Here is a 25,214-nt window from a genome sequence, read left to right on the forward strand (position 1 = left end):
TCACAGAGAGGTTCCCTCCAACAGTCTCCAAATATCCAGTAACATCCGTGAGTGCTGTCAGCGAGTCATTAACCACCACTGATAATAGGAAAGCCCTTCCCTCCTTGCAAGTCTCTCTGTAATCAGCAGTGACAGAGCCAAGAGACACCCGGGAAACACTTACCAGGGATCTGACTTCTAAGTAGGCAGCTCCATCAGGCACCAGAACCTGGGAAGCTGCTGGAATACAATGAGACTCGGGCCAATTTGCATTTAAAACTCAGTTGGACTGCCAAGAGCCTGCATCCATCAGCTAAGAACAAAAGCTAGCCTGGCCTTTTACCACTAGGAATTAGGGTGTGTTGCCATTTGCAAATATAGCATCCAGCAGGAAAAGCTAACCAGGCAGAAAGCCTGTGTGGTCCAGTGAGAACTCTCACTTTGCTCAAAGAGGTCAGTTAGCACTCAGACTTCCTCCTTAGCCTTACAAAAATCTGGTCAAGATGCACCATGTTCCCGCTAGTACAGAACAGTAGCAAGCTAACGGGGAGGTGGAAACAGCCCCAGGGGAAGGGGAAGGGGAAGGGACACAGAACAAGACAAACACCCAGTTTAAGACTATTATCTCCTTTATTCAAAAAATAAATATTTCACTTTGAATCAACATATTTCAAATCCCATCAAGCACAGAGCAGAAATGCTGTCCCCTTAGGAAGTCGTGAGCAGGAGCAGGAGAGCATGTTGCAGGGATGGGAGGGAGGTGGCACTGATTCCAACCAACAGCCTCACCCAGAGAGTCCTCAGCTCCCCAGGCGCAGTTATGCATCAATTTCAGCAGAAAAAGAAACACACACACACACACACACACACACACACACACACACACACACTGAAGTCTGAAAGGCACATGAAGTGGACCATCAGGTGTATGGCACATTCACTGATAAAATATTCCCTATTCCCTCCCCCAAACAAGTAGAGAAATTTTAGTCAAGTCAAAGAGCAGAGAAGATAGGGCCCTCCTGCTGAGAGCTTGGAGCTGTAGACATCTCTGCAGAGGAGAGCTGGAACGGAGGGGCTCACTCGGTGACTGCGGGGCGCGTGGCCACATACACGAACACCACGATCAGGAGCACCACCACAGCCAGGGTGGGCAGCACCACTGTGGTGATCTGCTGCCGGGCCTCCTGCATGGCCTGCTTCCGCTCCTTCTTGTCCTTGGATGTCTCCTTCTTTGGCTTCCCCTTGAGCTGACGCATCTTTGCTAGAGGATGCTGGGAAGATGCGTCCAGAGAGTTCCTGGAAGAAGGGCTGCAATCCTCTGTCCCGGGCCAGGAGCCTCTGCAAGGAGAACAACTGTGATCAGGAAGGAGTGGAACAAAGGGAATAAAAGAAACCTAGAGCTGGGGAGAGGACTCAGTGGGTAAATGATGACACCACATATATGAGGACTTATGTTCAGAACCCCAATACCCTCGTTATGCCAGGAATGGTTGCACATGTCAGTGACCCCAACACTGGGGAACAGAGACAGGCAGCATAGTCAAAACAAAGAGTATGCAGATTTACAACTTGTAAGTTATGGGCAAGAACAGGTCATGACAAGGTCTGGGCCAAAGGCTACTTCATCCAAACCCTCCTGAGCACCTCCAAGTGCTGGGCACCCTCCAGAGCTGAGCTAGAAGTGGAGTCTGCTCAGATCCACGGTGTCCATGGTCTCACCATCCCTCAACCAGCATCTGTCTTATGTTAGATTCTGAGGCTCATAGAGATGCTCAGGTGATTGGAAAATGAATAAGACCCTCAAATAACTATAGTACAGTTTCTCTACAGAACTCAGCTTCCTAGTTTTAAGCAACAGAAATATACTTTGGCTGATTCAAATTGAGAATTTCACTCAAAACTTTTGGCACCTCATAGATTCCTCAAAAAGCGAGAAGGCCAGCTCAGAAAATGGGCAGCATAAGGGATGCCATGATGCCATAATCCGAGCCCAGATCCAGTTCCCAATGCACAGGTGCTACAGTCTATGTCTTCTTCATACGGTAGTGCTACCGCCATGCTAGGAACACATGCAATGCTGACCTCATTGCCAGGCCCAGCTCTACACTGCACAGACAAGGATCAAGCTCAACACGTCCACAGTCCACATTCCCACTCTCACATCAGGCAGAGCAACCTCGGACACAGGGACGAGTCAGGGTTAGATTCAAGGCAAGATATAACACCCACGACGATGGCCATGACAATATCCAGGGGACCCACAGCAGGGGAGGAAGGGCTATGCTCCAGGGCTCCTCTGACAAGGACTTTTATGCCAGAGACCATGCACTCAGTATTGTCTGGGGCTGTGGGGTGGCTTGTCAATGTCTTAATGAGCAAAAAGACATTCACACCCAAGTGACCCTGCTGGGTGGCAGAGAGTCAGGTCTTGATACCTCCCCTTTTCACTGTAAGGGAACTTAATCTCTAACTGCTCCTGTTCCCATCCAGCACCTGAAAGTGTGCTCCACCCCATCTTATGGGTAGGACGATGAGAATCGCTGTGCTCAGATGATGTAACATCAGCCCCAGCTAAGTAAGAAAGTTTGCCCCTCGCTTTCCAATACCTCCATAACACATCTAGGAATAGTGGGTACTAGCAATAGCCACCAAGTGCTTCCCCAGTGGCCCAGTTATCACAGGTCCCTATCCAGCCTATGGTGCTGCTGAGAAGGGCTGAACCCTTGAGGGGCGGGGCCTAGGTCAGAGGCAAGCCCCTCCTCTTCCTCTCATGTTGCTGTCAATCAAAAGGTGACCAGTATTACTATCACAGGATCCTACCATGTTATGCTGTACCCACCAGGGGAAATCTAACTGAAACTTCAAACTGTGAGTCAAAACAAACCCCTTCTCTTTGTGGGTTAACTGTGTAGGGCATCCATTACAGGATGTTCTGCAATAGTGACTGCCCAGCACTGATGCTTTTAGTGACTGCCCAGCACTGTTGCTTTGAAGTACAGAAAGTCCAGGCAAGAATTTCCACGAGACTTTGTGACACTGTGTTAAAGTTCACAAGAACAGTTGTTGGGCCTCTTTCTCTCAACCATGAGATCCAGAGGGAGAGGATGGGGAAAGCAAGTATCTAGTCAGGGAGGGCTCCACCTGCCCCTGGTCAGGGATGGCACTGGCTGCATGAGACATTCCACACACCTGCACTTGACTCAGGCAGAGGATTGCCGAAGCCCAGACTTGGTGACGCCCATTGCCCTCTCCAAGCCTAGGGTAATGTTGTAGGTAGTGGGTTAAATCCATTACCTTTCTTTTGGACATGGGAGCTACCTACTCTGTTCTAAGACCTCACTCGGGTCCTACAATTCACTCACCAACTTCTGTCATGGGGGTGGACAGGACCCGCTCCTTCCCACTTAAGACCCTGTCCCTGCCCTGCATTCCTGCAGGTGATTCTTTTCTTACTCTTTCCTGGTCACACCTGCTCGCCCTGCACCCCTACTTGGTAGAGATATTCTCAGCTCCTTCGGGGTCACATTCACCTTGGCCTTCTTACCTTAACAGCCTCACAAGTTCCTACCCTAGACTGTCCTATCCCTACTCTCCCTGATCCAGTAGATCTCCAAGTGTGGGATATTTCTACCGTCATGGTTGCTACTCACCACCAGCCAATCCCATTGGACCTTAAGAACCCTCTTCTTTCCCTTCCAGAAATTTCCTATCCTGAAATCCACTGCTGAGCTGTTAAGCCTATTATCACCCACCTTCTATCTCGGGGAATTTTAATTCCTATTGACTCACCCTGCAACACTCCCATCCTTCCCGTGTGTAAGCGTTCTGGTGCTTACCGTTTGGTTCAAGACCTCTGCCTCATAAATGAGGCGGTTATTCCAATTCATCCAGTGGTTAACAACCCATACAATCTCCTGTCTAACGTCCCTCCTGCCACCTCCGACTTTACTGCCCTGGACCTGAAAGAAGCCTTCTTTACTGTCCCTTTACACCCTGATGCATACTTCCTCTTTCCTGACATCCGGTCCTCCAGACAGCTTATATGGACTGTTCTCCCTCAGGGTTTTCAGGATGGCCCCCATTATTTACTCGGGATCTACTGACCTTTGACCCTGGTCCTAGCACACTTCTCCAATAGGTTGGTGATCTTCTCTGCAGTCCCACATTGCCTCTGTCCCATCAGGCCACCTCTGTGCTCCTGAACTTCCTCGGATCCCTGGGATACCGAGTCTCACCAGCTAAGGCTCAGCTGTGCTCTTCTACTGTGGTGTATTTGGGTTTTCAACTCAGCCTGGGGTCTAAGACCCTCACCTCTGAGAGGGTCCAGGCCCTGCGGGATTTACAGCCCCCAACCACAGGGGCTCAGATCCTCTCATTTTGGGTCCTGTTAGGGTTCTTCCGTCATTGGGTCCCTACCTTTGCCATCACTCAAGCCTCTGTACAAGGCAGCCTCTCACCCACCCGGCCATTGTCCATCACCACTCTCTCTAATGCAAGATGCCCTTTAACAGCCCCTGCTCTTGCTCTTCCAGACCCCATGAGACCTTACCTTCTCTATCCAGATGAGAGGTCAGGAGTGGCCACAGGAGTTCTAACCCAACAGGCTGGGCTGCGAATCAGGCTGCTGTCTTTTTATCCAAACATCTGGACCTCACCGTCTGTGGATGGCAACCATGCCTGAGAGCCCTGGCAGCAGCAGCTGAACTTACCCGGGAGGCTCCCAAGATCACCTTGTCCAGGCCGATCACGGTATATTCCACCCACCGCCTCTCAGATCTTCTGAGACACTCCTCTCTCTCTCCTTGGGCCTTCACGAGTCCAAGTCTTTCACTTACTGTTTCTAGAAAACCCCCAAATTACCTTGGCCTCCAGTCCTGCCCTAAACCCTGCAACCCTCCTTCCTGTCGGCCCCACCCCATACCTCCTTCCTCTTACTCCTGCCCAGAGGCTGTGGAAGCTTTACGCTCACCTTGGCCTGGTCTCCTAGACCAACAACTTACAAACCTCCAACTCGCCATGTTTGTTGATGGATGTTCCCTTACAGAGAACATAGGAAACCACCAGGCAGCATATGCAGAGGTCACTTCTACTAAAACAGTTGAAATGACCCGCCTGCCAACAGAAGCCTCTTTACAAAAGGCACCTGAGCACTCCAGCTAGCCAAAGGTCAACAGGCTAACATCTATACTGACTCTAAATTTGTCTTTTTAATAGCCCATATCTACTTTGTCCTCTTGAAGGAAAGGGCCTTCCTCACTACCAAGGGCACTCCCATAGTTAAAGGACCCCTTAAAGCCAACCTCTTGGGAGTCCTCCAGCTCCCTGCGAAGTAGCCATGATCCACTACCGGGGACACCAGTCCTCCAAGGACCCAGTGGCCTTAGACAATGCCAAGGCTGACTCAATAGTCCAGGGTCTGACCTTCAGACCCCTGGATCAACAGAACATATTTTGTTTCTGACTCCCTCCTTCCAGCCCTGTCATCACCCAGGAGACCGGTCGAACTCATAAGAAAATGGGCCACACACAGGATGGCTGATTCTTCTTACATCACCGTCTCACCCTCCCTCGAAACCACGAGTGTCCATCATTTCAGACATCCACCAGACCTACACATAGGCCCCATAGCTTTGTTCCATTTCTTAGGGCCCCTCTCTGACCCCACCCATCTCTGAGATTGTATTTTCCAGGTTCACTCCTCTGGCTGTGGGGCAGTAGATATGGAGAGAGGAAAGGGAACTGAAGAGAAATGCTCACCGCTCCTTGCAGGGCTCAGGAAAGCCAAGGTCAGTGTTGAGAAGACAACTAAGACAGATCTAACTTGCACGCACTGGTCACTGCACCATGCCTGTTGTGGAGGATTTCAGTAGGGGATGAGATGGGTTGAGACAAACAATTGCAGGTTGTATTGATGTCCCAAACTTGTTCTCACTTGTCTAAGTAACAGCGTGCTTTGGAATGTAACTGAGTTTGCTGATTCCTTCCTGGAGAGAATTTGGCCATGAAAAACAAACTGGCTGAACACATTCAATGCACAGCTGATGACCACGTGGCATGGACACCTTCATCATCTCCTGAACCGTAAAGAGAGAGCGCACATTTTGGAAAGTGAAGTGCAGACAGCTTGAAGTTCTGCTAGAGGACTCTGTGTGACCAAAAGGGGTTTCTGGTTTTATCTTAATAAGAGGACAAGCAGGGGGTGTTTGGGGCCTAGCAGAATGGAAGAAAACCCTCTTGCTAAAGATGGAAATGGAAGGAGCAGAAATGAGAACATTTTTCAACGAAGAGAGGAAAAGCAGAGTAAAGAGCACAGGAAAGAAGCTGATGAAGAGACGCAGAATCATGGGTATGTCCTGAGGACACAGAGGGCCAGGTCTACACTGCAGGAGACACAGAGGGCCAGGTCTACACTGCAGGAGACACAGGAAGGTCAGGTCTACACTGCAGGAGACACAGGAAGGTCAGGTCTACACAGCAGGAGACACAGAAGGTCAGGTCTACACTGCAGGAGACACAGGAAGGTCAGGTCTACACTGCAGGAGACACAGAGGGTCAGGTCTACACTGCAGGAGACACAGAGTCAGGTCTACATTGCAGGAGACACATGAAGGCCAGGTCTACACTGCAGGAGACACAGAGTCAGGTCTACATTGCAGGAGACACATGAAGGCCAGGTCTACACTGCAGGAGACACAGAGTCAGGTCTACACTGTAGGAGACACAGTGTCAGGTCTACACTGCAGGAGACACAGGAAGGTCAGGTCTACACTGCAGGAGACACAGAGGGCCTGGTCTACACTGCAGGAGACACAAAGGGCCTGGTCTGCACTGCAGGAGACACAGAGGGCCAGGTCTACACTGCAGGAGACACAAAGGGCCTGGTCTACACTGCAGGAGGCACAGGAAGGCCAGGTCTACACTGCAGGAGACACAGGAAGGTCAGGTCTACACTGCAGGAGACACAGGAAGGTCAGGTCTACACTGCAGGAGACACAGGAAGGTCAGGTCTACACTGCAGGAGACACAGGAAGGTCAGGTCTACACTGCAGGAGACACAGAGGGTCAGGTCTACACTGCAGGAGACACAGGAAGGTCAGTTCTACACTGCAGGAGGCACAGAGGGTCAGGTCTACACTGCAGGAGGCACAGAGGGCCAGGTCTACACTGCAGGAGACACAGGAAGGTCAGGTCTACACTGCAGGAGACACAGAGAGCCAGGTCTACACTGCAGGAGACACAGGAAGGTCAGGTCTACACTGCAGGAGACACAAAGGGTCAGGTCTACACTGCAGGAGACACAGAGGGCCAGGTCTACACTGCAGGAGACACAGGAAGGTCAGGTCTACACTGCAGGAGACACAGAGGGCCAGGTCTACACTGCAGGAGACACAGGAAGGTCAGGTCTACACTGCAGGAGACACAAAGGGTCAGGTCTACACTGCAGGAGACACACAGGGCCAGGTCTACACTGCAGGAGACACAGAAGGCCAGGTCTACACTGCAGGAGACACAAAGGGTCAGGTCTACACTGCAGGAGACACAGTGTCAGGTCTACACTGCAGGAGACACAAAGGGTCAGGTCTACACTGCAGGAGACACAGGAAGGTCAGGTCTACACTGCAGGAGACACAAAGGGTCAGGTCTACACTGCAGGAGACACAGAGGGCCAGGTCTACACTGCAGGAGACACAGAAGGCCAGGTCTACACTGCAGGATACACAGGAAGGTCAGGTCTACACTGCAGGAGACACAGAGGGTCAGGTCTACACTGCAGGAGACACAGGAAGATCAGGTCTACACTGCAGGAGACACAAAGGGTCAGGTCTACACTGCAGGAGACACAGAGGGCCAGGTCTACACTGCAGGAGACACAGAAGGCCAGGTCTACACTGCAGGAGACACAGAGGGTCAGGTCTACACTGCAGGAGACACAGAGGGTCAGGTCTACACTGCAGGAGACACAGAGGGTCAGGTCTACACTGCAGGAGACACAGAGGGTCAGGTCTACACTGCAGGAGACACAGGAAGGTCAGGTCTACACTGCAGGAGACACAAAGGGTCAGGTCTACACTGCAGGAGACACAGAGGGCCAGGTCTACACTGCAGGAGACACAGGAAGGTCAGGTCTACACTGCAGGAGACACAGAGGGTCAGGTCTACACTGCAGGAGACACAGAGGGTCAGGTCTACACTGCAGGAGACACAGGAAGGTCAGGTCTACACTGCAGGAGACACAAAGGGTCAGGTCTACACTGCAGGAGACACAGAGGGCCAGGTCTACACTGCAGGAGACACAGGAAGGTCAGGTCTACACTGCAGGAGACACAGAGGGTCAGGTCTACACTGCAGGAGACACAGGAAGGTCAGGTCTACACTGCAGGAGACACAAAGGGTCAGGTCTACACTGCAGGAGACACAGAGGGCCAGGTCTACACTGCAGGAGACACAGAAGGCCAGGTCTACACTGCAGGAGACACAGAGGGCCAGGTCTACACTGCAGGAGACACAGGAAGGTCAGGTCTACACTGCAGGAGACACAAAGGGTCAGGTCTACACTGCAGGAGACACAAAGGGCCAGGTCTACACTGCAGGAGACACAGGAAGGTCAGGTCTACACTGCAGGAGACACAGAGGGTCAGGTCTACACTGCAGGAGACACAGAGGGTCAGGTCTACACTGCAGGAGACACAAAGGGTCAGGTCTACACTGCAGGAGACACAGGAAGGCCAGGTCTACACTGCAGGAGACACAGAAGGTCAGGTCTACACTGCAGGGCACACAGAAGGTCAGGTCTACACTGCAGGAGACACAGAGGGTCAGGTCTACACTGCAGGAGACACAGAGGGTCAGGTCTACACTGCAGGAGACACAGGAAGGCCAGGTCTACACTGCAGGAGACACAGGAAGGTCAGGTCTACACTGCAGGAGACACAGAGGGTCAGGTCTACACTGCAGGATACACAGAGGGCCAGGTCTACACTGCAGGAGACACAGAGGGCTTGGTCTACACTGCAGGAGACACAGAGGGCCAGGTCTACACTGCAGGAGACACAAAGGGCCTGGTCTACACTGCAGGAGACACAGAGGGCCAGGTCGACACTGCAGGAGACACAAAGGGCCTGGTCTACACTGCAGGAGACACAGGAAGGTCAAGTCTACACTGCAGGAGACACAAAGGGCCAGGTCTACACTGCAGGAGACACAGAGGGTCAGGTCTACACTGCAGGAGACACAGAGGGTCAGGTCTACACTGCAGGAGACACAGAGGGCCAGGTCTACACTGCAGGAGACACAGAGGGTCAGGTCTACACTGCAGGAGACAAAAAGGGCCTGGTCTACACTGCAGGAGACACAAAGGGCCTGGTCTACACTGCAGGAGACACAGAGGGTCAGGTCTACACTGCAGGAGACACAAAGGGCCTGGTCTACACTGCAGGAGACACACAGGGCCAGGTCTACACTGCAGGAGACACAGAGGGCCAGGTCTACACTGCAGGAGACACAGAAGGCCTGGTCTACACTGCAGGAGACACAGAGGGCCAGGTCTACACTGCAGGAGGCACAGGAAGGCCAGGTCTACACTGCAGGAGACACAAAGGGCCTGGTCTACACTGCAGGAGACACAGAGGGCCAGGTCTACACTGCAGGAGACACAGAGGGTCAGGTCTACACTGCAGGAGACACAGAAGGTCAGGTCTACACTGCAGGAGACACAGAAGGCCAGGTCTACACTGCAGGAGACACAGGAAGGTCAGGTCTACACTGCAGGAGACACAGAGGGCCAGGTCTACACTGCAGGAGACACAGAGGGCCAGGTCTACACTGCAGGAGACACAAAGGGCCTGGTCTACCCTGCAGGAGACACAAAGGGCCTGGTCTACACTGCAGGAGACACAGAGGGCCAGGTCTACACTGCAGGAGACACAGAGGGTCAGGTCTACACTGCAGGAGACACAGAGGGTCAGGTCTACACTGCAGGAGACACAAAGGGCCTGGTCTACACTGCAGGAGACACAGAGGGTTAGGTCTACACTGCAGGATACACAAAGGGCCTGGTCTACACTGCAGGAGACGCGAGCAGAGTGGGTCTCTCAGGAGGAGATATGGGGGCTGTCCTGAAAAAGACAGGAGGGATGGTTCTGCCTGCCTGGAGGGGATATAGGAAGCTACCGTGTCTCCTCCAATGTAGACCTGGCCTTCCTGTGTGCCAGAACAAGTTAGCTGCAGTTAGGAGGCTGGTCTAAGGAAAGGAGGCTTGAAATGACATGGGATTTCCTTTTCTATGCTGGGCACCTCAAGTGCTAGCCTGAGGGCCTGAATCGGGTGATCTCCTGGGCCAGGGCTGCACCTTGCGGACACTGCAAATGGATAGTTTTCTTCCTGCAGAAGCTGAGCAATTGGCCTGCAGTTCTGGACTCTGAGATCAGGAGGAGCCACTGTGCTGGTCAAGCTCTGCATGTGAGGTTAGAAGAAACTACAGAAGCTATTCAGTGTCCTCAGACAAAAGCAGGGGAGCCAAGACATGGTGGGAATCAGGAACAGAAAGGCAGCTTCACTCAGGGAGGACCCAACTCTGGCAGGGCCTCTGTCCTGAGGTTACTGGCATCTGTTTCGGTGGTAATAAATGCCTTCACCTTGATGTGACTCTGATGTTCTGCCCTGATTTAAATATTCCCCCAGAGCACCTAGCTTACCCAAATAGGGAGATACACAACCCACTGCCAACCCACGAGGTTTGCCTACAAGCCTGCACGGGCACCACCCTGTGGGCACACACCACACACCTTTCTACCCTTAGCTCTCTTTAGGGCCTTGCCATTTCTGAAGGTGTCCCCCGACAACTCAGGCCTGCCTTCACCCACACTCTTACTAACTGCGCCCCCAGTAGAGTTCCTCTACACACAGGCAGTTACACTCTTTAATCAACGGTTTTTTTTTCCAGTAAGAGATCACAATGCACATACCTGATGTACCCAGTAAGACGGAAGTTGATGCTACCAGTTGGTCACCCTCAGCCTCTGGCTCCCTTCACCAAGGAAACGGAAACATCACAAACACTGAGTTCTCCCTGATTCTATTGGGACTTCATAGGCTATGTCCCACACCCACCAACGGAAGCCCATGGCAACAGGCCAACCCTGGAGCCTTCTAAGAGGCCAGTGGGAGGAGCCTGGAGGTAGGGGTATATGCAGGAGATGAGAAACTGCTACGGTTATGGTTTTGCTCAATTATAACTATCTAGCCTCCCATACGTGTGCACATTAATGGATACATATATATGTTGTATGTTCTACAATGACCTCTTTCCCCCCACTTCAGAGATCATAACGTATACGACACTGAAACCCAGTAGGGAAACCATGGTGGTATTTTGTTTGTGCTTTGACAAATAAAGCTTGAAAAAAACCAAAACAAATAAAGCTTGCCTGAAGATCAGAGTGCAGAGCTAGACACACTAGTTAGTCATAGAGGCCAGCCAGTGGTGGTACACACCTTTAATCCCAGCACTTGGGAGACAAGCAAATGGATTGCTGTGAGTTCAAGGCCACTGTGGGCTACACAAGATTGAATCAACCTAAAAGAGAAACAGGGTAAAGCAATGGTGGTTCACACCTTTAATCCCAGCACTAGGAAGGTGGAGATGGGAAGGGATATGGCTGGGCAGAGAGAGGAGTATGTGGTGGGAGGAGACAGGAGCTCAGGATTCAGTCTGAGGTTTCATAGAGATTCAGTCTGAGTACTTATAGGGACAGAATCACCCCTTTGGTCTGAGGATTCAGTAGAGGTAAGAACCAGTGGCTGGCTGCTCTGCTTCTTTGATCTTTCAGCTTTTACCCCTATAACTGACTCCAGGTTTTTATTAAGACCAATTAAATTCGCACTACACCGTGCTACAGGAAACAGCTGGAAATAAGAGCCTGGTTGAGGTCAGGGCTGAGCCTCAGTTCTGCTGCATGCATGGAGTCACAAGAACCCAGGCAAGACACTAGATTTTTCACAACCTGATTATCCTCTGTTGATTGGGTATGAAGGCTGCTTTGTAGAGTTCCTGAAACACTAGAACCAACCTACTACTAGACGTGTCCAGGGTACTCAATGGGCCAAAGCGGAGCCCAGTGAACAGCACATGGAAGCTTACTACCCAGAGAGGCTGTCCTTGACCTGAGGCTGGACACTCAGAAGATTGTTACCCACAGAGGCTGTCCTTGACCTGAAGGTGGACACTCAGAAGATTGTTACCCAGAGAGTTGTCCTTTACCTGAGGCTGGACACTCAGAAGATTGTTACCCAGAGAGTTGTCCTTTACCTGAGGCTGGACACTCAGAAGATTGTTACCCAGAGAGTTGTCCTTTACCTGAGGCTGGACACTCAGAAGATTGTTACCCAGAGAGTTGTCCTTTACCTGAGGCTGGACACTCAGAAGATTGTTATCCAGAGAGGCTGTCCTTGACCTGAGGGTGGACACTTGGAAAATTGTTACCCAGAGAGGCTGTCCTTGTGCCTGAGTTGGACACTGTTGTTTTTTAATTGACCGTATAACCTATGGGAGACAGAATCCTCAGTGCTTTATTGTCTCCTAGTCAGAAACCAGCTGCTGGGCAGATGTGCTCAAAGGCTGGTTCCTGCCTTCAAGAGCAGGCTGTGCAGAACAAAGTTGTTACTTCCAGCTCCCTTCATCCCAGATCGACTAAATCCTCTCCTGAACACTGAAGCCTGAGCATTTAAAACCCTGCTGAGGGACTGGAGGACAGCGCCACAGTCAAAGTGAGCAATGCTCTTGCAAAGAACCTGAGTTCCATTTACAGCACCCACAGGGCAGCTCCAATGCCTGCGACTCCTTCTCCAGGGAATCTGATGCCCTCTTCTGACCTCCACGGACACACCCGTATGCACCTGCTCACACCCACATGGAGTCTGATGCCCTCTTCTGACCTCCACAAACACACCCGCACACACCTGCTCACACTCACACAGTCTGATGCCCTCTTCTGACCTCCACAGACACACCCGTACACACCTGCTCACACCCACACAGAGACACATTCACATAATTTATAAAACCTTAAACTGACAGATCTTCAAAATGAGCCGTGTTGCTTAATACAGACCATATTTTGGTAGATTAGTGCCAAAAATTGCATGTTGAAATGATAATATTTTGGATACCCAAAAAGTTGTCTTCACCTGTTCCCTGTCTTAATTTGGCTCGTAGGAGCATTTTCATTCCCTCGGTAGCTTGCACAACACTTTTCGTGGACACTGCTGAGCTCAAACTGTGCTATAAGGAGCCTTAGGCTCTGCCCTCCTGGAAATGTCAGCAACACGGCCTTCACCCACCACAGTGACAGCTCCCCAGGGTTTTCACGGCCCAGCGCCACTGGCTCTCCCAGGCCTCCTAAAGCGGCATGACCCATGGCCACCAACACACTGGGCACCTCTACTCACAATCAATCCCGTACTTCCCCATGGGTACCCACGACCACCGTCACACTGGGCACCTATACTCACAACTAATCCCGTACTTCCCCTTGGGCACCCACGACCGCCGTCACACTGGGCACCTATACTCACAACTAATCCCGTACTTCCCCTTGGGCACCCTCTTCTGGGCACCATCAGCTGCCACAGCCCGTCCCACCCTTGGTCAACTCTCACTCATGACCTTCCCAACACTCTCCAGGCAGAAGAAACTGTGCCTTATCTGTGACCTCATGACTCAATTTGTGCCTTTACAAGAACCCTAGCTGGTGGCCACTGCCTCACTGGCTGGGCCTCTGCCACTTGCTCCCCACTTCTCGGGGACGGCAAATGAATCCCCTGGGTTGTCGGGAAACGCTGAGAGTAACAGGCACTTCGCAGAAATGTGCTGGATGGAAGACGAAGGCCGAACTGAGGCAGTTCTTCAGCAAACCGTCAGAATGGGAAGACTCAGGTAGGAACTACGGACCACTTTGAGCCCTCGCTTCACACTGACCATGGCCCCTAGGATCGCCACTTCTACTATTCTACATGATGGAAGAAATTCAGATCAGCACAATGAACTTTCCAAGTTTAAAGACTGTGAGGGAACCAGCACAAGGTCAAGTCCGGTGAAAATCCACAATAAACATGCATGAAACATTTAATGAGCAATAACTGACTAAGATCTGAACTCAGGACAGACTGAAAGCAGCTCACCCTCTTTGTTACTCCATGGGGCCACCAGTCACTCACAAATAAGAACAGTAGCTGCTGCTTCCCAGGCACGCCCTCCCCAATAGCACTCTACAAACATGCAGACAGGAAACTGAGGCTGGGAGCTGCAGGCCCCGAGTCCCAAACAGGCCCAGCTGTGTGTCCAGCCCAGCTCCTTACGGACAGGTGCTGCTCCATGCAGCTGCTCCAAGGCGGCCAGCAGCATCCTCTCCACAAGCCTCTGGACCACCTGTCCTGTTCATCGGCTCTACAGTCTGAGGCCACAGGAAGAGCGTGAGGCCTGCAGGCTGTCTCACTTGCTACGGACAGAGTCCAGCTCAAGGCAGGCTTGTGCTGATGTCGAGAGCACCAGGCCAGAAAGCTCTCTGTAAACTCCAGTTTCTGAAGAGACATCACTTACGTCATTGTGAGCCTGAGAATCCTGCTGGTGCCTAGGCTGCAGCGCCAAGTAAAAAGCCAGACTACATCCTGTCATAGTGAGTACAAACTCGAGGCAGCTCCAAACCCCTGTGGGTCAGTGTAGCTTTCTCTGCCCAGCACTACACTGACAAGGGCCAGCACGGAGACAGCCCAGAATTGGAGTTGTGCTCACCAATCACAGCTTGATCTGGCCTGGAGTCCATAGTAAGAAGCTGAGGACTATGGCAACTGTATCTGACCACTCAACACATGGAAAGTCCAGGAACTAGGTCCCGGGCAGATGGCTGGCCTGTTCTCAGTATAGGTCTCATTGCTCAATACCAAAGAAGGTAGTTTATGGAGCCGCCTAAGACCTGCATGGCCTTTTTCTCCTACTGTGTACTGGGATTCTTTCACTCCACCCTTCCACAGAGTAGGGACAAGGGGCAGGCAGATTGCTCGGGAGACTGAGAAAGAGACTCCCGCTGAGCTCCTGCAGCTAACCTAAGTGCTTTCCTGGGAACACACAAGAACAAACAGTGAGGGCCATGCAGGAGCCTGTTCCTCCATCCCCTCTGGCTAACAGGCCTGAGGTGTGTGTGTGTGTGTGTGTGTGTGTGTGTGTGTGTGTGTGTGTGTGTGTGGTGTAGGAGATTAGGACTACACACAGAAGCACACCTCACAGTGAGGGCAGAAGGACCAAGAAAACATAAAATTTGACAACACCAGAAACAGTCATGCCTAAAGAGAAGTCCCAGGACACAGGAGAATCTGGGGGCTGCTGAACAGAAGCAGCGTGGGCATCCAGGGTTCTCAGCGCCTTGGGCAGGTTACATGTCTTAGAAACTGGGGTTTGCAAAGTGCTTTCCTGTGCACTATCCCTCTTATCCTCACAGCCACTCTGTGTGGCATTTGCAATAAGAAAAGACAACACACACACACAGCAATCGGGGACACGGCAGGGTCTCAGCCCTAGCCCAGTAATTCTAGGGATGGCAACTCTGGCCAAACACTTAGCCTCTTAGACCTTCAATTATTTTATTGCAAATCAGAGATAAAAATACCTCTCATTCAAATATTTCTTGACTCGGACAATGGCAAGGAGCCAGCTATGAACCACGCGGGCAGAAATGTTGCCCTAGTAGCAAATGCTCTTCCTTCACAGGGGATGTGAGAAGACAGACACCCAGCCTCCAGGAAGCTGCTAACTTTCTGCCAATGGTGGCAGAGGGATTCAGAAGAAAGTGAGCCTGGACCAGAGCCTAGAAGAAGGTGAGGAACAGCCCGTCAAGATCTCTGGGACGACCTTCCAGGTGGGCAGCAGAGCAAAGTCAGTCCCTCTGGTGGGCATGTCGGGCACACCGTAGCATGACAGAGCAGCCAGTGAGGCTGCAGAGGGCAGGAGAGTATCATGGGGAACGATCAGAAAGTGGGAGCAGGCCAAGGGCACGTGAGGCCCCAGGAGCCATCTGCTAACATTTTATAATAAGGACTCTATAGAAAAACTCACTAGAGACAAAGACTGAAATAAGGGACTCAGGTGAAACTAACAAACCCTTCACGCATGGGATGGGGACTTGGTCCAGAGCCAGGGCAGATGCGGTCACATGCTGGGTGCACTTAGAGAGGCCAACAGATTGGGAGAGCGGCATGAGAAAGAAACAGACCAAAGTCTGGTCTGAGCAACAGAGCTCGGTAGGGAAGACACTGGAGGTGTGGGGGATACAGAGAAATAGGAACCTGGACGTGTGAGTCAACTCTAAGATCCTGACAGACCACATCAAGACCCTGAGTAGGCAGCTGGACAGGACCCAACCTTCGGTTCAAGGAGCTAGTCTGGATTCAGGAGATAATGGGAGATGAAATGTGGTTACAGAAAGTTCATGAGTAGCCGCAGGCCAAAACAGAGTCTGAGAACCAAGCCCTGCTACCAACCAATGCTTGGAGCTTGGGGAGTTAAAAGGAACTGGTAAGAGATAAAAGAGAATCAGGAAAAAATGGGTAAGAGCAGGGTGCCCTGGAAGCCAACTGAAGAAGGGGTTTGGGGAAGAAAGAGTGCCCACTTGATGTGACCACAGGTGGGTCATCAGAGCCTCTGAGCAGCTGTGGTGGGGGCAGGGCAAGCAGGAAGGAGGAGGGAACATGCAGCCCCCCATAAAGCTCTCAGCAGACAATTACTCAGTGAGGACTGGCAGAGCCCTGGTTTTTCCATTTGTTGGTCTATAGCTACAAGTGGGCCACTCGGCCTCTCTATGCTCCAGTGAGCAGTTAAACCTGGGAAGCTAAGTGTGCGAAGACCCGCTGCATACTGAGCGCAATGCAAGCATCTACCCATCAGCTCTCGTCAGGACAGAAATAGTGACAAGACAACTAACTGTGCATGAAAAACAATATGGGAAGACAACAACCAACCCAGCAGGCAAGGAGAGGGAGTAGGGAAGTCACAGAGCACCTGTTCAGGAAGGGCACGGAACTGCTGGAGAGCTGTGGTGGCTGAGGCACAGCATCCTAAAACAACACTACCATATTCTCAGCTCTGCCATGCCCACTAAGCCACAGCCCTCCCTTTCCAGTCTGAGCTATCGCCACATTTCCCAGACTAGCTTACAATTGCATAACTCGTCTGCTTATGAAAAAATAATCTTGGCCCAGAGGTGTCCGAGTATTGAAGGGGAGACCTCACGAGCACAGGCTGGTCTCACAGACACCTCCCATGATCGAGTGAGTGAGCTGAGGTCAAAGCTGGGGCCCCAGAGGAACCCTGAACCAGTGGACACAAGTTACAGGGGGCTAGCCTGGACTACTTTTGAGGCAGGGAGCTCTCCATCTCTAGAAGAGGTCAAAAGAGGCAGAAGAGGAACTGCAGGCTGCAGAAGAAATTCTACAGTTGGGTCACAGGCCCACGATAGCTGCTGTTCTCTCTATTCTGGAGCATTCTCTACCTGATAAACAGGTTTCCCTGAGACAGAAAGGACATCACATGTGTGAAGGTACCCAGGAGTGTGACCAGCTCTTCCACGCTGCCATTCCTCAGTGACAAATCCTTATGCAAACCCACAGCACCTCAGCTTCACCCGATATTCAGTTAGACACTTTAAGACAGCAGGCACGCCATGCTAGACCAACTCATCCCTGGCCAATGACAGCTCAACTCTACAACAGCTTAGGACTAAAGCCAGGTTCCAGGGAGACTTCATGAAGAGGTGCAGACTAGACAACCGCATGTATTTAGTTTAAGACAACATTTCTCTAATTTCTCCATCTGAAATAGACAGAACAGAGCGGTCATCCTTCTTTAAAGGCCAGGTTTGGAGCACAGGCAGCCAAAGAATAAAACTCCATTTTGTCTGCTCTATTGTCTTCAAATGTCAAGGCATCATCTGTAACATTAGCCTTGTTTGTACAGTGTCAGACATCACGATGAAGCCATCCGTGGCTCCCACTGACCCCTGACAACATCCTCGGGCCCCCAGCTCTCCCTGGGCACCAGGCCCTCATCCCAGAGACAAAAAGCCAGTTTAAAGGTTCAAGAATTGGCCCAGACATCAGAGCACAAACAGGTAGTGGATCGGTGTCAAACCTGAGCAGACTGGCTCCATGGCCTTTGCTTCACTAATAAGCTTGTTAATTTCTTATCCAACACTATCCATGGGTAATATTCTTTATATGTCATTTCTCCCAGATCAAAAATGCTCCTCAAGAGGACATGCACATCATGCTGTGGCACTATCTCACCCACAGCAGATGCACTATGGGGTACCCCAAATAAGAACACTATAATTTGACTAGAACCTGTCAGCCCATCCCTGTGTTTCTAAGGCCAGATCTGGGCACACTCCCCTCTCCTTTCTAGACATGAGCACACCCCTCAGTTCTTATAGACATGCTCCCCTCTCCTTTCTAGATATGAACACAGCCCTCGGTTCTTACAGGCACAGACTTCATCAACAACCAAAATACCACAAGCATCAGTGTGTAGTGAACCTTTAAAATGAAAAAATCTATCTCTAAACTAAAGTATAGTAAGTAAATCATAGATCCCAGCTGATGGCAGATACATCAAAAAGTGAAGGGCTGCCTGCATTTTTCAAAAAAGAATGGAACTTTCTATTCCCAAAACTCTGCATGTGGGCCTTCCTCTCTAAAGAAACTGGGGCTCAATGACCTGCGGGGCCGGACCAGGAGATGAAGACAGAGAAGAACTCACACCACACTTCATTTACTCCACAGACATTCGGCGTGCACCATTGTGCCGGGACCCACATGCGCAGATTCACTGGCAAACTCCATCCACTGTCTTCCTGGTGTTGATTAGCTGGTGACTGTGATGACTGCCTGCCAGGCTCGGAAGCAGCTACGACTCACCAGATACAAAGCAACTCTGCACGCGCGTCTGATGCTGGTGGTGGACCTGGTCTCGGACTCCAGTTCTGACTGAGGAAGACGATCATAGACAACTGTGTGCTGTGTGAGAGGGACAAGCCGGGAGCACAGGGAGAGGCTGAAGCACTCAGTGGCCCGGAAAGCTGCAGGACTGGATAGATGGGTTCAAGAGACTGAAGGGTGATTGGCAACGTCTCGAGGCTTATAATCTGGGTTCACAGTAGCCCCAGACTCCTGAAAAAGTTAAACTATTTTGCAAAAGGCAGGCAGTGAACTGAGTGCTCTAAATGTTTACCAAATAGTGTTGTTCCCTGGGATAGCAGTGTGTGTTCACTGGAGTTTCCTAAGAATGGGTCTTGGGATGGGAGACAGAAAATGGCCCCATCAGACAAGGACCTTGAGATACTAAGGTTCATTTGTCAATAACAAGTTGATAACAATTTAGCCTTAAATTGAGATGCCATCTTTTGGTTGGACTTTAAGCTGACTTTCTAAAGTAGGTATCGAGGTGGGCGGCCTGGGTAAACTGCACAGAACTAAAAGGCTTTCGAGCACAGAAGGTGCTCATCTTACACTTCCCAGTATTCCAGGTTAGCATGGCCTCTGCCCACGGAGACCTCTGCGAAGTCACTGTCAATAAGTCCATTCCAAGGGCCTCAGTCAGTCAGTGCCCACTGCCACCACACTCCCCGCTGCTGACGTGCTCTTGACGGGGCTCACCAGCCTCCTACAGTACTAAACCTAGAATCCGAACTCTCTACAGCCCAGGGAAGGCAGAGCTGCAGTCCCCACTGACATTCAGTGCCCATCTGACCTGCCCCCAGTCCCTCAACCCCCAAATGTCAGGATATCAACAGAGCCAAGGGCTACTCAACCAAGAGGCCTATTGACTCCAACTGCCAATGCTACATGGTGCTGATGTGGCTGGGCCTTCAAGGTCCTTCACGTGTGGAGTGTGGACCTGGCCCTGGACCATGGCCCATCCACAGTCGCATATCTGTCTGTACAGAGTGGGAAAACACTGCTACTTCAAGCTTTCCCGTCTGACTGGTGCCAGCCTACTCCTCTTGTTAACACTGCTGGAGCCAAAGCATGGACTCCCCAACTTCTCCTCCCCCAGCATCACTCCTGGCATAGACGCTCTATCCCTGCCCTTCTCACTCCCGATTCTGCTCCTATGTCCCCTTCTCTTCTCTGTCCCCATAGCCTTGAATTCAGGCCTGATCTTTCTTTCTGAAGGTTGCCAAAACAGTTGAGTAACCCGTGTTTTCTCCTAAACTCAGTACTCTCTCAAGCCCTAGGTATGAAAATAAGCTTAGCCCCATCTAAAACTGCTGCCCACACAGGCAGGGTAAAGCGTGCTATACCCGCCCATCCCCCTCACTTCCCCTTACCAACAAAAGCAAACTTCAAAATCACTGTGGCAGCAGATACGGGAGATGTGAACGTCCTCAGCAGAGGGGTACAGATGACTCACCTAAACCTCATGTCTGTCTGAAAGTATAGTCACTGGAAACTTTTTCAGCATGGAAATATCACTGTCATAAAAAAGCATTACTCGATATGCAGGGTTAAAAGCCAACCTGTCAGACTAATAACAAGAAAGTCAAGCGAGCAGTAACTGACCATTAAACATATAGATTCCCAGCAGCTAGAAACTGTTATGAATTTAGGATTTTGCTGACACAGCACCATGAGAGTGCTGTTTCCAAGATCCAAGGGAGCCTGAAGCCAGAATGTCCACACACAGCAGAGCCCTGGCTAGTAACGTTGAGATTGCAGAAGCCCCCGCCCCCAGACTCCTGCAAGGCACTCGCTGACCAGTGCATCCAGCGGCATGTCACCTTCGTGGTTAATCAGTAAACTGGAGTCAGACCTCAAAGGACAGATCAAAGGAGCTGGAGAGATGGCTCAACAGGTAAAGGTGCTTCCCACCAAGCCTTGCAGCCTGCCTTTGATCCCCGAGAACCACACGGTGAAAAGAACTGACCCCTCAAGCTGTTCTCTGATGCACACACATGCCATAGCGCATCTCCACCCCAAACACAAACACGTATGTTCTCTGATGCACACACATGCCATAGCGCGTCTCCATCCCAAATACAAACACACATGTTCTCTGATGCACACACATGCCATAGCGCATCTCCACCCCGAATACAAACACACATGTTCTCTGATGCACACACATGCCATAGCGCATCTCCACCCCAAACACAAACACATATGTCATCTGATGCACACACATGCCGTAGCACATCTCCATCCCAAACACAAACACACAATAAAACGTACTTTAAAAAAAAAGAATAAATTAAAAGACACAACATGGGAATCAGACCACTGCCTTTTGGCTGGGGAGAACGTGAGGAAGAAGGCAGCCATATTCCAAAGAGGAATCTGACCCAGAACTCCCTAACATAAATTTCTCAACAATGTTCCTCTATCTAGCTAAAGAAGCCAAACTCCTTGTTTAACCCTGTCCCCAAGTAAGGTCCTCCACGATCTAGCGCCTACCCACCTGCCAGAGCTCATGCCTCACCATGTGTCCCCAACAGTCCTGGGGACCTCCTACTGTCTGAAGCGGTTGGCAGTTCCCCTTAAGACATACTGTAAAGTTCAACATTACTTTCTACTCCGAAGGTGAGGAAGGAGTCACCTGAGCACCTAGGGTCACTGGGCATAAACTCAACCACAGTGCTTGCAACACCAGTAGAACTCTCCTTGTGAGATAAATCGTGGTCATTTTTGTCATGATTCATCAGTCATATTATTTCAAATTTAAGATCACAGGACAGCTGAGTTCCTTAGAGAGCACACTGCACCAAATCACTATCCCCTGTTCATTATCTTGACCAGGAAGCCGGTGAGGATAGGGTGTTAGGTAAAGAGCAGTGCTGGCCTGTGCAACTACACACCAGAGAAAATTCAAGGTCAGATAAGAACAGCAGATGCTGCGGAAAAGAATGTGTTTAACAGGAGGGCCAATCTGCCAGCTTGAGCCTTCTTCCTCCTCTGCAGGACGTTGGTCTTGCTCTTTTCTACCACTAGATGTAGTCATGAGTCCCTGAGTGACGTTGCTACTAAACATTCTTACGCCAAGAATATTAGAGGGAGAGGGTCACTTGGGAAGGAAGGAGGTGTTAAAATGTTTTTTCAGTATGTAGCGGCTGTGAGCTTATCAAGATCCCAAATGAAACGATGATTCACCTCTGAGGTCTAAGAATTGAAGCTCCGGAATTCTTGGGAACAAATCACCCCCACCCCGTTCCATGTCCTATAACACCACAGCCATCCCACTTAGGCCTTTGAAAGCCTGACAGGTATCTTCCTGCACTCGGAAGATCAGCGTCATGGCAATCTTCAGTGCACAGTCCCCTCAAGCCTACAGGCTCCATCCAAGGGCAGGAAGAAGAACAATGGTTGTACTGTCAAGATAACTCTCAGCCCAGAGGGAGGGTCAGGACAGAGACAGAGAGGTGCCAGGCAGCTAGCTGACAACAGGAAGCTGGACTGGACATGGGAAGGAGTACATGAAGATGAGATTAACTTTGAGAAAAGTACTGAGGCCTTCAAGATATGAAGGAGAAAAGGTGACTATGCCCAGATGACTCTCCAGGTCTTGGCTTAAAAGGAAAAGCAAGGGAACCACTCTCCACCATCTGTGAGGAAGGAGAGCAGAGATCTGTGAGGAGGGAGGGAGAGCAGAGATCTGTGAGGAGGGAGGGAGAGATCTGTGAGGAGGGAGAGCAGAGATCTGTGAGGAGGGAGAGCAGAGATCTGTGAGGAGGGAGGGAGAGCAGAGATCTGTGAGGAGGGAGGGAGAGATCTGTGAGGAGGGAGGGAGAGCAGAGATCTGTGAGGAGGGAGAGATCTGTGAGGTGGGAGGGAGAGATCTGTGAGGAGGGAGGGAGAGCAGAGATCTGTGAGGAGGGAGAGCAGAGATCTGTGAGGAGGGAGAGCAGAGATCTGTGAGGAGGGAGAGCAGAGATCTGTGAGGAGGGAGAGCAGAGATCTGTGAGGAGGGAGGGAGAGCAGAGATCTGTGAGGAGGGAGAGAGAGCAGAGATCTGTGAGGAGGGAGAGATCTGTGAGGAGGGAGGGAGAGCAGAGATCTGTGAGGAGGGAGGGAGAGCAGAGATCCGTGAGGAGGGAGGGAGAGCAGAGATCTGTGAGGAGGGAGGGAGAGCAGAGATCTGTGAGGAGGGAGGGAGAGATCTGTGAGGAGGGAGAGCAGAGATCTGTGAGGAGGGAGAGCAGAAATCTGTGAGGAGGGAGGGAGAGCAGAGATCTGTGAGGAGGGAGGGAGAGCAGAGATCTGTGAGGAGGGAGGGAGAGCAGAGATCTGTGAGGAGGGAGAGCACAGATCTGGGAAGAGCTAAACCATGGCCACATGGAGCTCGAGGCGCCCCTGCCATACCCACATTTGCCATCTGTTGAACAAGAAACAGAAAGGACAAGACAGCACAAAAAAATCATGGGGAATAACGAGCACCTGAGGGGGTCTCTGTGCTGACCTCTTCTGTCATCTTCTCTCACTGAGTGTCCCTGCCACTGTGCCAGCCCAGGATGCAATGCAACCAGCGAGACCAAGCTCAACTAGGAGGTGCACAGCAGCCTCTGTCACAGCCCCAGCATCACAGGCACCCAAAGGAAACAAAAACCCTTAGGTATCTAACGACAAGAGGAATGGAGAGAAAGAATTTGGTTTATATGGAATTTTTTTGCAGCCATAAAGGCAAAATTATGTCATTTGCAAGAAAATGGATGCCGCCAGAAATAGTCATATTAAGCAAATTAAGTCAGTCTCAGAAAGACAAATTTCAGTTTTCTCTTTTTTGTGCTTCCTAGATTTCATGGAGATATTAAAATGATGTATATATGTATACATGACATGAAGTAAAACTGTCCAGGGAGAGAAAGGGACTAACAGGTGAAAGGGGAAGGTAGAGACATGGGGGGAGGTTAATATTCTAAGTATAATACTTGTATGAAAATTCCTCCATGTGACAGGATAATATATAGTGGAAATACACAGTGAAATCTTTTTTTAATTTGCTTTATGTTACGACTATAAGTGCACAGCCCAACAATAAATTCTTCAGTTACAGCATCATGGAGCTCTGCTGATCTCTCCCCTCAGGTATTCCTAGGAACAGAGCGGTGGTATTAGTCACGGGCCCTGCAACTCATACCTGGAGAATATGGGCCTGTTTAGAGGGCTCCGTTCAGTACCAGGGCAACTGGTATCAAACACAGAGGAAAGCCTTCCAACAGAAGAGACCGGAAAGGTCAGCCTATTTCAGGAAACAATGGTTCATTGAAATTGCATCCTGCTCTCAAGCGAATTTGCCTCCTTCTGGACTACAACCTGGCCTAGCACTGTGGCATCTGTTTTCAAACTTCCTCATCAAAGGACACATCAAATGTCAGTTGACAATCTGCCTTCTAATTAAAAGTTGATTCTTTTCTTTTTTTAGAAATTGCATTTAACTAAACAACTCCACAAGGCAATTCAGTGTGCAGTGCCACCTTGATTGACAGGAGCATTTGCAATTATTTTAAAAATGAAAAAGAAAACATCATCAGATGCAGCAGAATCGTTGATAGGACACTGACTTCAGCTGATTTATGAAGTATGACCATGCAGCGTTCATATGAAACAACTATACTAACAGCATGTAAATGAACCCTAAGTGCAGAGAGGGCACTTTCAAGGCTGCCTGGAAGGTACCCGGAGGAGTCTCCTGGCTGTAGAAGAAAGCTGGCGATAGAGAAACAGCAGGGTCAACCGGACAGCAAAATCCCCTGAAAGCCACTTGAGGCTGGGAAGGGTGGGGCTCCAGGTTTCTTTACACAAGCAGACTGCCATGGTTTCCAAAGAGAAGACCACGATGGCTCGTGCCCTTGGAACAAGCTCTGAACTTGTGAGCTGGTTTGCTGACTTGGAATGAAAGGCTACCATATGCCTGCCTGTCTCCCAAGACTGCTGAGAGAAGGGAGCTGGATGCTGGGTGTAAAATTACCAGCAAGTGGGAAGGCACTTTAGACCCAAGAGACTGTGTGGCTATGCTCACCAAGGAGCGTCTGGGACTTGTCACCCAAGGACAGCAACCAAGAAAGTGATGGGACAGCCAGCAGCTTCTTTGGAATAACTGCAGGTACAGAACGGTTTGAGAAAAGGAACCGGCTACTCTACAGTGAAATGTTGAGGTAAGAAGACAGCTCCATGAAACTGTTCACCAAGCAGACCAG

At 50.7% G+C, this 25,214-nt stretch overlaps 1 long non-coding RNA gene across 1 annotated transcript in view; it reads right to left on the bottom strand.

Annotated features, from left to right (window-relative positions):
• Positions 1-590: 590 nt before the first annotated feature.
• LOC142846359 (uncharacterized) overlaps positions 591-25,214 on the bottom strand; it is a 38,511-nt gene continuing 13,887 nt past the window's right edge. Inside the window, exon 4 of the long non-coding RNA XR_012910063.1 lies at positions 591-1,320. This is a non-coding gene — a long non-coding RNA (uncharacterized LOC142846359). The remainder of the gene's footprint in view (positions 1,321-25,214) is intronic.

This window comes from Microtus pennsylvanicus, chromosome 3, assembly GCF_037038515.1.
Source record: "Microtus pennsylvanicus isolate mMicPen1 chromosome 3, mMicPen1.hap1, whole genome shotgun sequence".
Taxonomy (NCBI): Eukaryota; Metazoa; Chordata; class Mammalia; order Rodentia; family Cricetidae; genus Microtus; species Microtus pennsylvanicus.